Source organism: Heptranchias perlo, chromosome 16, assembly GCF_035084215.1.
Source record: "Heptranchias perlo isolate sHepPer1 chromosome 16, sHepPer1.hap1, whole genome shotgun sequence".
Taxonomy (NCBI): Eukaryota; Metazoa; Chordata; class Chondrichthyes; order Hexanchiformes; family Hexanchidae; genus Heptranchias; species Heptranchias perlo.
In genome coordinates, this window is record NC_090340.1 from 24,292,731 (window position 1) to 24,307,951 (window position 15,221).

The window sequence follows — 15,221 nt, forward strand, 5'->3', positions numbered from 1 at the left end:
ATTGACAAGCCTATTATGTAGCACTTTATCAAATGTCTTTTGGAAGTCCATATACACAACATGAACTGCATTGCCCTCATCAACCCTCTCTGCTACCTCATCAAAAAACTCAATTGAGTTAGTCAAAAATGATTTGCCTTTAACAAATCTGTGCCGGCTTTCCCTTATTGATCCACACTTGTCCAAGTGACTATTAATTTTGTCCCAGATTATTGTTTCTAAAAGCTTCCCCACCACTGAGGTTAAACTGACTGGCCTGTAGTTGCTGGGTTTATCTTCACCTCCGCTTTTGAACAAAGGTGTAACATTTTCAATTCTCCAGTCCTCCGGCACCACCGCTGTGTCTAAGGAGGATTGGAAAATTGTGGCCAGTACTTCTGCAATTTCGACCCTTACTTCCCTCAGCAACTTAGGATCGTATAGCCAGCCTTTCGAGTACCTCCTCTTTATTAATTTTTATCCCATACAGTATCTCAACTACCTCCTCTTTTACTGTGGCTTTGGCCGTATCTTCTTCCTTGGTAAAGACTGATACAAAATACTCATTTAGTACCCCAGCCATGCCCTCTGCCTGCATGCGTATATCCCCTTTTTGGTCCCTAATCGGCCCCACCCCTCCTCTTACTACCCGTTTGCTATTTATATGCGTATAGAAGACTTTTGGATTCCCTTTTATGTTTGCTGTCAGTCTATTCTCATATTCTTTGTCCCTCTTATTTCCTTTTTTACTTCCCCTCTGAACTTTCTATACTCAGCCTGGTTCTGACTTGTATTAACAACTTGACATCTGTCATACAACCCCTTTTTCTGCTTCATCTTGCTTTCTGTCTCGTTCAACATCCAAGGAGGTCTGGCTTTGGTTGTCCTACCTTTCTCCCTCATGGGAATGTATCTAGACTGTACCCGAATCATCTCTTCTTTAAAGGCCACCCGTGGATCAATTACAGTTTTGCCTGCGAATCTTTGAATCTAATTTACTCGGGCCAGATCCGTTCTCAATTGAGTATTTTTACTCTAGATTGCTCTGTGTCCTTTTCCATAGCTAATCTAAACCTTATGATACTATGATCACTGTTCCCTAAATGTTCCCCCACTGACACTTGCTCTACTTGACCTACCTCATTCCCCAAAACCAGATCCAGCAATGCCACCTTCCTCATTGGGCTGGAAAGTTCTCCTGAACACACTTCAAAAATTCCTCCTCCTCTTTGCCCTTTACACTGTTACTATCCCAGTCTATATTAGGATAGTTGAAGTCCCCCATTATAACTACTCTATGGTTCTTGCACCTCTCTGTAATTTCCCTGCAGATTTGCTCCTCTGTATCCTTCCCACTGGTTGGTGGCCTGTAGAATACAGCCAGTAGTGTAATGGCACCTCGTTTGAACCAAATAGATTCTGTCCTTGACCCCTCAAGGGCATCCTCCCTCTCTAGCACTGTAATATTCTCCTTAATCAATACTGCCACACTTCCCCCCTCCTTTCTTTCCTTCCCTATCTTTCCTGAAGTGGAGATGCCGGTGATGGACTGGGGTTGACAATTGTAAACAATTTTACAACACCAAGTTTTCGTCCAACAATTTTATTTTTAATTCCACAAGCTTTCGGAGGCTTCCCCCTTCCTCAGGTGGTGTGGGAAACCACCTGAGGAAGGAGGAAGCCTCCGAAAGCTTGTGGAATTAAAAATAAAATTGTTGGACTATAACTTGGTGTTGTAAAATTGTTTACAATCTTTCCTGAAAGCCATGTATCCAGGAATATTTAGTACCCAATCCTGCCCTTTTTTGAGCCAAGTCTCCGTTATTGCCAAGACTTCATATTCCCATGTGGCTATTTGTGCCTGCAGCTCACCAACCTTATTTACCACGCTTCATGTGTTTACACACATGCACAGACTATCTTAGACCTTCTCGTATTCTCCCTTAGTCTGACCACACTTAATACTGTACTATTTCTTACTCTAGTGCTATCTGTCTCTCCCAATCCTTTATGTACCTTGTTTCTCCTTTCTAATGCTCCATCCTGCCAAATTAGTTTAAACCCTCCCCCACAGCACTAGTGAACCTCCCCGCGAGGACATTGGTCCCAGCTCTATTGAGGTGCAACCCATCCGGCCTGTACAGGTCCCACCTCCCCCAGAACTGGTCCCAATGTCCCAGGAATCTAAAGCCCTCTCTCCTACACCATCTCTTCAGCCACGCATTCATCTGCTCTGTCCTCCTATCTCTATACTCACTAGCATGTGGCACCGGGAGTAATGCTGAGATTACTACCTTTGAGGTCTTTAATCTCTTTCCTACCTCCCTAAAATCTGCCTGCAGGACCTCATCCCTCTTTCTAACTATGTCATTGGTACTGATATGGACCATGACCTCTGGCTGTTCACCCCTCCCCCTTCAGAATGTTCTGCAGCTGCTCAGTGAGATCCCTGACCCTGGCACCAGGGAGGCAACATATAATCCTGGAGTCACGTCTGCAGCCACAGAAACGCCTGTCTGTTCCCCTAACTATTGAATCCCCTATCATTATTGCTCTCTGACCTTCCTCCCCCCCCCCCCCCACCCACCTGTACAGTTGAGCCACCCATGGTGCTATGGTCTTGGCTCTGGCTGTACTTCCCAGAGGAACTCTCTCCCTCACCAGTATTCAGAACTTAATACTAGTTAGAGAGCGAGAAGCACTCAGGAGACTTCTACATTACCTGCCTGGTCCTCCTTGTCTGCCTGGAGGTCACCCAGTCCCTCTCTGCCTGCATTCTCTTAAGCTGCGGGGTGACCACCCCCTGAAACGTGCTATCCAACACTGTTGTATTATAATTTTGGCATCAGATTCATTGGGTGTGCAAATTTTGTAATACTAGAAAATTGGCATACCCAAATCACTTCCAGAGAGCTGCCCAAATAACTTACCTGATGTTAGAATCGTGAACCAGTTCCAATGTAACAAGTGGGCTAGCATAGCAGCCCAGAATCCAACAGGGTGTCTGAACATGCATTCAAATCTGTTGATTTACTCATTGGCATAAAGTCCAAACCCTTTTGGACTGGAAGATTCAAATTGATAAATAGATTATGTGTGTGTGTGGCCCATGCACTCAGTACTTCAGTTTCTTCATCAACTTGGAGCACTATTGTACGTGCACAAGTATGTGTCTGACATAATTGATACATGTTTTGAGTTTTGAAGGAAACCAGAGTATTACTGCTGCTGTGGGAAAGTGTAAACAATTTTACAACACCAAGTTATAGTCCAGCAATTTTATTTTAAATTCACAAGCTTTCGGAGATTTTCTCCTTCCTCAGGCAAATGTTTCAAGATCTCCTTGAACATTTGCCTGAGGAAGGAGAAAATCTCCGAAAGCTTGTGAATTTAAAATAAAATTGCTGGACTATAACTTGGTGTTGTAAAATTGTTTACAATTGTCAACCCCAGTCCATCACCGGCATCTCCACATCGTGGGAAAGTGTAACACTGCTGGTATGAATGAGATTATATTGTGCACTGTTTACACCAGCTCCACATGTTCATAGAATCATAGAATGATACAGCACAGAAAGAGGCCATTCGGCCCATTGTGCCTGTGCCGGCTCTTTGGTAGAGATATCCAATTAGTCCTACTCCCTTGCTCTTTCGCCATGGCCCTGTAAATTTTACGACTTCAAATATTTATCCAATTCCCTTTTGAAAGTTGTTATTGATTCTGCTTTCAACACCCTTTCAGGCAGTGCATTCCAGATCATAACAACTCGCTGCGCATAACAACCCCAGCTTATCAAAGTGTCATAATATCATAGTAGGTACTGCAAAGGAGGAGGCCATTCAGCCCATTGTGCCTGTGCTGGCTCTTTGAAAGAGCTATCCAATTAGTCCCATTCCTCAGCTCTTTCCCCATAGCCCTGTAAATGTTTTCCCTTCAAGTATTTATCCAAATCCCTTTTGAAAGTTACTATTGAATCTGCTTCCACCACCCTTTCAGGCAGTGCATTCCAGATCACAACAATTCGCTGCATAATTTTTTTTCCCCTGATGTCACCTCTGTCTCTTTTGCCAATCACCTTAAATCTCTGTCCTCTGGTTACTGACCCTTCTGCCAATGGAAACACTTTCTCCTTGTTTACTCAATCAGAACCCTTCATGATTTTGAACACCTCTGTCAAATCTCCACTTAACCTTCTCTGTTCTATGGAAAACAACTCCAGCTTCTCCAATCTCTCCACATAACTGAAATCCCTCATCCCTGGTACCATTCTAGTAAATCTCTTCTGCACCTTCTCTAAGGCCTTGACATCTTTCCTAAAATGTGGTGCCCAGAAATGAACACAATACTCCAGCTGAGGCCTAACCAGTGTTTTATAACATTTTAGCATAACTTCCTTGCTTTTGTACTCTATGCCTCTATTAATAAAGCCTAGGGTCCCATATGCTTTTTTTAACAGCCTTCCCAACTTGTCCTGCCACTGTCAAAGATTTGTGTACATACACCCCCAGGTCTCTCTGTTCCTGCACCCCCTTTAAAATTGTACCATTTAGTTTATAATGCCTCTCCTAATTCTTCCTACCAAAATGTATCACTTCACATTTCTCCATGTTAAATTTCATCTGCCATGTGTCTGCCCATTTCACCAGTCTGTCTATGTCCTCCTGAGGTCTGTTACTATCCTCCTCATTGTTCACGACATTTACGAGTTTCGTGTCATCTGCAATTTTTGAAATTATACCCTCTATACCCAAGTCCAGGTCATTAATATATATCAAAAAGAGCAGTGGTCCTAATACAGACCCCTGGGGAACACCACTGTATACTTCTCCCCAGTCTGAAAAACAACCGTTCACCACTGCTGTCTGCTTTCTGTCCCTTAGCCAATTTTGTATCCATGCTGCCACTGTCCCTTTAATCCCATGAGTTTTAATTTTGCTAACAAGTCTATTATGTGGTACATTACCAAACACCTTTTGAAAGTCCATAAACACATCAACCGCACCACCCTCATCAATCCTCTCTGTTACTTCATCAAATAACTCAATCAAGTTAGTCAAACATGTAGGTACTGCCAAAGAAGATTGAGTAATAGTTAAAATATGTATGGTTGTGGAAAAGCAAACTGAGTGGGGCAATGTTACGAAATTCGATCAACACATATTAGAAACTGGTAAAAAAATGTTGTTGTTATTACAGTTGATTACACTGTAGCAGTTAAGGCTAGTTATTATTGGTGAGTCTCCAGGCATTGCATCGTAGTTCAAACTTAATTGATCAATTCATACTTGGAATTATAAATATAAAAATATTACTATGCAAGCATTTCCGTAAAGACCGAGGATGTCTGGGTTTAACCAAACAATTGGTCTTCAGGTTTCTCTGAAGTGCCTTCCACATGGTCCATCAGGTTCTACTGGAACTTGTCTAAAGCAGACCTGTTATAAGCACTTTGGATTCCCCTGCTGTACAAACCTAGTTGTTAAACACTGTTTCGAAAGGTCTTGACATCACCCGGTCCTTATGTGCCCAGGCACTGAGATAGTATTAATGGACACCAGGAATACTTGAGATACTTATCCTTAGGGAGCAAGAGACTGAGCCATTGAATTAAATTTATGAATACAGATGAAGAAAGCCATAAACATACATATTTTGGAAAAAGCAGTGAATATCCAACAAGAAGTGGGATGCAAGTTTTATGAGTGCTATCTAAATACAAATTTACAACATGCACTACAACATCCATATGCCATTTCTCATCAAACTCAGCCCTGAATAATTTATAGATTATTGCAATTTCACCTCAATGTATGTTTTGTCAGTAACTAAATAACAAGTACAATTGTACCATCAATTAATCTGGTGTCCATTAATACTATCTCAGTGCCTGGGCACATAAGGACCGGGTGATATCAAGACCTTTCTAAACAGTGTTTAACCACTAGGTTTGTACAGCAGGGGGATCCAAAGTGCTTATAATCGGTCTGCGTTAGACAAGTTCCAGTAGAATCTGGTGGACCATGTGGAAGACACTTCAGAGAAACCTGAAGGCCAATTGTTTGTAGAAACAACTCCATTATTAATTGGAAGATTATATTATTCTCGTATTACATTATTGGTCCAAACCTATGACCTACGTTATACTAATTCTATTTGTTTTTACTTTGTCTATGGTACTTAAACTGTCCTTATGAAGTTTGGTCTATTATCCACTGCAATAAAGCTGGTCCATCAAGGCCGAACCATCATGACTAAACACTTCTTTCCTTCCCCCACTTCCCGCCCGCTCCCGCAGCCATGTAATCTCCTGAGCAAGGCAAACAAACAGAGGAAAAAACCAGGGCCAATAAGGGAAAAAATACTCTGGAAAATTCCTCTCCAATCCCCTCAGGCAATCAAAACCAGTCCAGGAGGTCACATGGGCTAAGTGTTATCTATAAAGACACTTATCTTCCATATGATGCGATCGCTGCCGTAGTCATGAACCGGTCCAGTTCCCTCTTGAAGGCATGCAGAGAGTCAGCACCCACTGACTCCAACCGGCAATGTATTCCAGAGACTCACTACTCTCTTGGAAAACAAGAATTGTCTAATATTCAGTCTATTCCTACTCTTACATAGTTTAAACTCATGTCCCTTGGTCCTCCCCAATCTGTTAAACTGGAATAATCTATCAGTAGGGTCGCTATCCAGCCCTTTAATTACTTTATAGACCTCGATCAGGTCACCTCTAAGTCTATGCTGCTCTAAAGTAAATAGACCAAGGTCCTTGAGCCTGAGTAGCTGAGGTTCTTTAAGCTATTTATGTCATCCCACTTTTTTTTGTCCTCCCCTGTGGCATTACATTGGGCCTAGATCTTCACCATTATATTCTCAAGAGGTTGCCACTTCTGGTCACCTGGGTTCAGTTAACAACCTTGTGTCCATAACTAGGAGGTGACCCCTGACACCTGATAGCTTAACCAATGTGGACTCTCTGGATTCACAGGTGGGATGGATCATGCACACTCTCTCCGTCTGAACCTGAAAATATGGCCCCTGAAATTCCTGGGTTGGGAGAGGGCTTAAGTGGGGGATGAATTTGGGGCAGACCCCGAGTCACAACTTCCGGCAGTTTTCAGGGTGGGCTAAAGATGTGCTGCCCTCTGAGTGGCAAATATAAACGTAAATCACAGAGTTAGGACAGATGACATCATCGATCCTAAATTCTCTAACTTCTGCAAACTCTACTGACTGTATCTTATCCCACACAAGGTTCCGCTTGTCCATTGCACCTGTCCTCGCTAAACTACATCGGCTCCCAGTCATTCAACACCTCACATTTATCATTCTCATCCTTGTGTTTTTTTATTCATTCATGGGATGTGGGCGTCACTGGCAAGGCCAGCATTTATTGCCAATCCCTAATTGCCCTCGAGAAGGTGGTGGTGAGCCGCCTTCTCGAACCGCTGCAGTCCATGTGGTGAAGGTTCTCCCACAGTGCTGTTAGGTAGGGAGTTCCAGGATTTTGACACAGCGACGATGAAGGAACGGCCATAGTCCGGATGGTGTGTGACTTGGAGGGGAATGTGCAGGTCGTGATGTTCCCATGAGCCTGCTGCCCTTGACCTTCTAGGTGGTCGAGGTCGCGGGTTTGGGAGGTGCTGTCGAAGAAGCCTTGGTGAGTTGCTGCAGTGCATCTTGTAGATGGTACATATTGCAGCCATGGTGTGCCGGTGGTGGAGGGAGTGAATGTTTAGGGTGGTGGATAGGGTGCCAATCAAGTGAGCTGCTTTGTCCTGGATGGTGTCGAGCTTCTTGAATGTTGTTGGAGCTGCACTCATCCAGGCAAGTATTCCATCACATTCCTGACTTGTGCCTTGTAGATGGTGGAAAGGCTTTGGGGAATCAGGAGGTGAATCACTTGCCACAGAGTACCCAGCCTCTGACCTACTCTTGTAGCCACAGTATTTATGTGGCTGGTCCAGTTAAGTTTCTGGTCAATGGTGTACCCCAGGATGTTGATGGTGGGGTATTCAGCAATGGTAAGGCCGTTGAATGTCAAGGAGAGGCGGTTAGACTCTCTCTTGTTGGAGATGGTCATTGCCTGGCACTTGTCTGGCGCAAATGTAACTTGCCACTTATCGGCCCAAGCCTGGTTGGTGTCCAGGTCTTGCTGCATGCGGGCACGGACTGCTTCATTATCTGAGGGGTTGTGAATGGAACTGAACACTGTGCAATCATCAGCAAACATCCCCACTTATGACCTTATGATGGAAGGAAGGTCATTGATGAAGCAGCTGAAGATGGTTGGGCCTAGGACACTGCCATGAGGATCTCCTGCAACAATGTCCTGGGGCTGAGATGATTGGCCTCCAACAACCACTACAATCTTCCTTTGTGCTAGTTATGACTCCAGCCACTGGAGAGTTTTCCCCCTGATTCCCATTGACTTCAATTTTACTCTGGCTCCTTGGTGCCACACTCAGTCAAATGCTGCCATGATGTCAAGGACAGTCACTCTCACCTCACCTCTGGAATTCAGCTCTTTGTCCATGTTTGGTCCAAGGTTGTAATGAGGTCTGGAGCCGAGTGGTCCTGGTGGAACCCAAACTGAGCATTGGTGAGCAAATGCCTCCATGGCCGTGCCTATCACTATCTCCATAACCTCCACCGACCCTACAAACTCCCCCGTCACCCTCCCCCCATCGTACTCCATACCTGTGACTCTGGCCTTTTGAGCATGCCACCCCTCTCTTTGCCCCAACATTGGCAGCAATACCTTCTGCCACCTAGGCTCTATATTCTGGAATTCAATTTCTCAACACCTCTGTCTCTCTATCTTTCTCCCCTCTTTTAAGATCCTCCTTAAGACCCACCTCTGATCAAGCTTTCAGGCACCCCTCTTAATCTCTCCTTCTTTGGCTTGACATCGTTTTTTTTCTTACACCCCGGTGTAAGAACATTTCTTCTACATTAAAGGGTGCTATATAAATACAAGTAGTAATCGTAGTAGCAGTGGTATTTTCTGATTGACACCTTTAGCTTGAGAGAACATTGCAGACTGAATTTACAGGCTTGCATTTCACATTGTTAAAATTGTTTCTCTTTCTGTTTTCATTTTCTAAGTAAGGAAAGATAAATAATAGCCTCTGACTATCATGTAGATGACTTCAATAATTTGTGCATAATTCAGAAGAATTATGTTCTTCTGTGGCAATTAGAAACTTTGCAACAAATCATCAAAGATTTAGTCCAGCCAGCCTTGTGGCTCAAATGATATAATGTTTTGACTCCCAACCAGAAAGTCAGGAGTGCATGTCCCAGGACTGTGCTAGTGAGTATAGGAACAGGAGAATAGACAGGATGAATGCGTGGCTGCAGGGATGGTGTAGGAGGGAGGGATTTAGATTCCTGGGACATTGGGACCGGTTCTGGGGAAGGTGGGACCTGTACAAGCATGACGGGTTACACCCGAGCGGGACCGGGACCAATGTCCTCGTGGGGGTGTTTGCTAGTGCTGTTGGGGAAGGTTTAAACTAGAGTGGCAGGGGGATGGGAACCTGAGCGGGGAGTGAGAAGGGAATAAAGTTGAGAGCAGCAAGAGAGGGGAAGATCCAGGGGAAATCTACAATACAAATAATACAAACAGTTGTTCAAGAACAAGTGAAAGGGAAAAGCGTAGAGCAGCAGAAAGAAAGTGTACTTTAGGCACGACAGATAAAATAAAAACTAGAAGGCGTAAGGCGATTAACCCAGCATCAAAGCTGTGGCAGGGGGTTGGGAACCTGAGCAGGGAGACAGAGAAAAGCGTGTCAGGAAGGGACAGAAGGTATGGAGTAAAAGGTAAAGTGTTAAAAAAGGAAAAAGCAGGAACTAAGTGTCACAAAACATATTTGAAAGTTCTTTATCTGAATGCACGTAGCATTCGTAACAAAATGGACGAGTTAACGGCACAAATAACTACGTATGGGTATGATCTTGTGGCCATTACAGAAACATGGCTGCAGGGTGACAACGACTGGGAATTAAATATGCCAGGTTATTTAACAATCAGGAAGGACAGGCAGGAAGGAAGGGGAGGTGGGGTGGCTATGTTAATAAAGGAGGGAATCACTGTAATACAGAGAAATGATATTGGGACAAAGGATCAGGACAATGAAACAGTTTGGGTAGAGATAAGGAATAATAAGGGGAAACAAACACTAGTGGGCGTAGTATATAGGCCTCCTAATAGTTGCAACTCTGCTGGAAGAAGTATTAATCAGGAAATAGTCAGGGCATGTAATAAGGGAATAGCTATAATTATGGGGGATTTTAATTATCATATTAACTGGACAAATCAAATTGGGCAGGGCAGCCTTGAGGAAGAGTTTATTAAGTGCATTAGGGATGGATTTCTTGAGCAGTATGTAACTGATCCTACAAGGGGGCAAGCAACCTTGGACCTGGTCCTGTGTAATGAGCCAGGATTAATTAATAATGTCCTAGTTAAGGATCCCCTTGGAATGAGTGACCATAACATGGTTACATTCCATATCCAATTAGAGGGTGAGAAGGTTGGTTCTCAAACAAGCGTACTGAGCTTGAATAAAGGAGACTATGATGGTATGAGAGCGGAATTGATTAAAGTGGACTGGGAAAATAGATTAATGGGTAAGACGATACATGAGCAGTGGTGTTCATTTAAGGAGTTATTTTACAACTTTCAAAAAATATATATTCCACTGAGGAAAAAAGGGTGTAAAAGAAATGACAGCCATCCGTGGCTAAGTAAAGAAATTAAGGATAGTATCCGACTAAAAACAAGGACATATAAGGTAGCCAAACTTAGTGGGAGGAAAGAAGATTGGGAAGTCTTCAAAAGACAGCAAAAAGTAACTAAAGGATTGATTAAGAAAGGGAAGATAGATTATGAAAATAAATTAGCAAAAAATATAAAAACAGATAGCAAGAGATTCTACAGTTATATAAAAAGAAAAAGGGTGGCCAAGGCAAACGTAGGTCCCTTAGAGGATGAGACCGGGAAATTAATGGTGGGAAACATGGAGATGGCAAAAATGTTGAACAAATATTTTGTTTCAGTCTTTACGGTAGAGGACACTAAGAATATCCCAACACTGGACAAACAGGGGGCTCTAGGGAGGGAGGAGCTAAATACGATTAAAATCACTAAGGAATTGGTACTCAGTAAATTAATGGGACTCAAGGCGGATAAATCCCTTGGACCTGATAGCTTACATCCTAGGGTCTTGAGGGAAGTGGCAGTAGGGATTGTGGATGCTTTGGTAATAATTTTCCAAAATTCTCTGGACTCGGCAAAGGTCCCGGCAGATTGGAAAACTGCTAATGTAACACCCTTATTTAAAAAGGGTAGTAGGCAGAAGGCTGGAAATTATAGACCAGTTAGCCTAACATCTGTGGTGGGTAAAATTTTGGAGTCTATTATTAAGGAGACAGTAGCGGAACATTTGGATAAACATAATTTAATAGGACAAAGTCAGCATGGCTTTACGAAGCGGAAGTCATGTCTGACAAATTTGCTTGAGTTCTTTGAGGACATAACGTACAGGGTGGATAAAGGGGAACCAGTGGACGTAGTGTATTTAGACTTCCAGAAGGCATTCGACAAGGTGCCACATAAAAGATTATTGCTCAAGATAAAGAATCACTGGATTGGGGGTAATATTCTGGCATGGGTGGAGGATTGATTATCTAACAGGAAGCAGAGAGTTGGGATAAATGGTTCATTCTCGGACTGGCAACCAGTAGCCAGTGGTGTTCCGCAGGGGTCGGTGCTGGGTCCCCAACTCTTCACAATCTATATTAACGATTTGGAGGAGGGGACCCAGTGTAACATATCAAAGTTTGCAGATGATACAAAGATGGGAGGGAAAGTAGAGAGTGAGGAGGACATAAAAAACCTACAAGGGGATATAGACAGGCTGGGTGAGTGGGTGGAGATTTGGCAGATGCAATACAATATTGGAAAATGTGAGGTTATACACTTTGGCAGGAAAAATCAGAGAGCAAGTTATTATCTTAATGGCGAGAAACTGGAAAGTACTGCAGTACAAAGGGATCTGGGGGTCCTAGTGCAAGAAAATCAAAAAGTTAGTATGCAGGTGCAGCAGGTGATCAAGAAGGCCAACGGAATGTTGGCTTTTATTGCGAGGGGGATAGAATATAAAAACAGGGAGGTATTGCTGCAGTTATATAAGGTATTGGTGAGACCGCACCTGGAATACTGCACACAGTTTTGGTCTCCATACTTAAGAAAAGACATACTTGCTCTCGAGGCAGTACAAAGAAGGTTCACTCGGTTAATCCCGGGGATGAGGGGGCGGACATATGAGGAGAGGTTGAGTAGATTGGGACTCTACTCATTGGAGTTCAGAAGAATGAGAGGCGATCTTATTGAAACATATAAGATTGTGAAGGGGCTTGATTGGGTGGATGCGGTAAGGATGTTCCCAAGGATGGGTGAAACTAGAACTAGGGGGCATAATCTTAGAATAAGGGGCTGCTCTTTCAAAACTGAGATGAGGAGAAACTTCTTCACTCAGAGGGTAGTGGGTCTGTGGAATTTGCTTCCCCAGGAAGCTGTGGAAGCTACATTATTAAATAAATTTAAAACAGAAATAGACAGTTTCCTAGAAGTAAAGGGAATTAGGGGTTATGGGGAGCGGGCAGGAAATTGGATATGAATTTAGATTTGAGGTTAGGATCAGATCAGCCATGATCTTATTGAATGGCGGAGCAGGCTCGCGGGGCCGATTGGCCTACTCCTGCTCCTATTTCTTATGTTCTTATGACTGTCAATTGAACTTGGTGAGTCTGTAAGCGTACCTTACTGGCAATTTTAGAGGTGGGTATACTGTACATTATAAACAGCAATTTTTTTCTTGGGGGTGGGGGGGGGGGTCTCTGGGCCTATGCTTCCAGAATGTCAATACTTTACACTTTATTTATGCATTTTCCAGAGGTTTGGAGTATGCTTTTTCTTATATATACATGTGAGGTATGTATTATTTCATGATGGGTAAAAATATACTAAGATTAGAGCACACAAAACATCCTCCCTTGATGATTCAGTGATTTTAACTCATGAATAGCTAAGAAATACAGACCAGGAAGGCTAGCCAACCCACCAAACCACAGTCAGCCCACCAGCAGCAACCAGAAAACAACAGCAGCAGCCACCAGAACCCATCCATCCATAACCAACAGCCAGTGACTGGAATGTACCCATCCACCATCACAGCCAGACATCACCAGTAGCAGACAGTAACTGCCACCCAGCCAGTCACTGGAACCCATCCATGCACAATCTGTACCCAGCCACCAGATGCCACCCTTCATCACCAACAGCCAGCCAAACCATAGCCAGCCAGTGGCCTTGATGGAACTGGAAGCCTTGGAATTTGGGCAGGGGTTGGGGGGGGGGGGAAGAAGCTTGAGGCCTGGGGAATAAACTTAGGACCTAACCTGTGGAATAAATTGAAACACAGATAGCAAAAAAAATGTATGTAATTATTACTACTTCCTGGGAATGCTGAAAACTGCTTGGTGTATTAGCAGACCGCTGCGGAGTACAGGGAGTGCGCAGTTGCACCACCAATTGAATGTAGCCCAATATACAAGAGGTACTACGAAGAGAGGCTCTGGGAACCAGGATAGAGCAAGCAAGCCCTCATTTGCTTCCCCGCCCCCTGCCTATCCCACCTGCCCATCAATGGTGGCACTGTATCCATCCTTTCCCCCCAGTCCACACTAACACTGCATCCTTTTCCCCTCCTGTAGCCACGTTTAATCATTTCTGCTTTGGCAGCAACAGGATTCAATAGGAACCAGCAGGACTAGGGTAGGGGCAGGGTGGGACCTACTCCAGGAGTCAATGGGAACAGGACTGGACTGACTTTGGTAGCCAGCGTGATCTGAATAAGGAGTAAGACTAGACAGCTGCCCTGGTGCTGGTTGAGGAGCGTATGGCACTGATTCTGGCTCTCTAGAAGGAGAGTAAAACTTTAAAGTGGGTTTATGCCATATGCCCATCATTGCACCCTTGACTGGAAGGGGACAGCAGATATCAGCAACTGAGTTCAGATGAGCTATATCTTATGTTGGTTCATCATAAATAAAGCACCACAGCAGTTGTGAAGTTTTAGATCATACGATGATCTCTGCTAAAGTGAAGATGCATTGTACATGAAATTGAGAACAAAAGAAAATATTTTTTATTTGATCTTTTTTTCTTGTTCATTATAAGCATGATAAAAACCTAATCACAAAGAGATTAACAGCTGAAATAAAATCATAAAATGTTGGCATCCACAAAGAGAAAAGACAGGTTAACATTTGGTTGGAAACCAATTTCCAACGAAGGGGTGGGTCTCCACCCAAGACATTAACCTGTTTTTTCAGATGCTGATGGATTTGTAGTGTATTTCCATGATTTTCTGATTTTGTTTGATTCCCACCATTTCCAGTTACTTCTTTTTCTCATTATATTAATAGCTACTTCTTGGCCACATACAAAATACTTCACTGTAAATCATTACAGATACTTTGTCAAGGCATTTACTTAATCGGAACAACCAGATCAAAAGAAGCTCTGTGTTCGCAAGAGATTATTCTAATTCAGGGGCTGTAGAAATGTTTAATGGGAACAGTCCTGTGGTAAGTAATAAAAACAGAAAATGCTGGAGAAACTCAGCAAATCAGGCAGCATCTGTGGAGAAAGACCTTTCGTCAGATCTGGAAGATGTTGACAGAGTTAAAGTTTTTAAGCAAGTACAGAGCCAGGGAAAGGTGGGGAGGAAAGAACAAAAGGGAAGGTCTGTGATAGGCTAGAGGGCACGAGTGATTAAATGACAAAAGGGTATGATGGTGCAAGGCAAGAAAGGTGGTAATGGGACAAGTTAAGAAACAAAAGGTTGGTCAAGAATAGTTATAAATGGCAGCAGCAGAATCATTACCAGAACTGGCACCTCCTGTGGTAAGTAAAGTCGGCCTCTCTTGAAGAGTGCATTACAAACATAGTACAGTACCCAACTCCTTCAAACACGAGATACATACTATTCAAACACAGTAGGAAGTGAGTTTCACACAATAACTCGTGTGATGATTTTTCTCTACCTCTCCAGTAGGAAGTGCCCAGTGTCCATTCACTGTCCCCTCTTGTCCAACCAAGATCGGGAAATTACTAAGTGAAGAACTATGGATACAAAGTAGAGTCCAGTTTTGGTTTCCATTTCTCTCA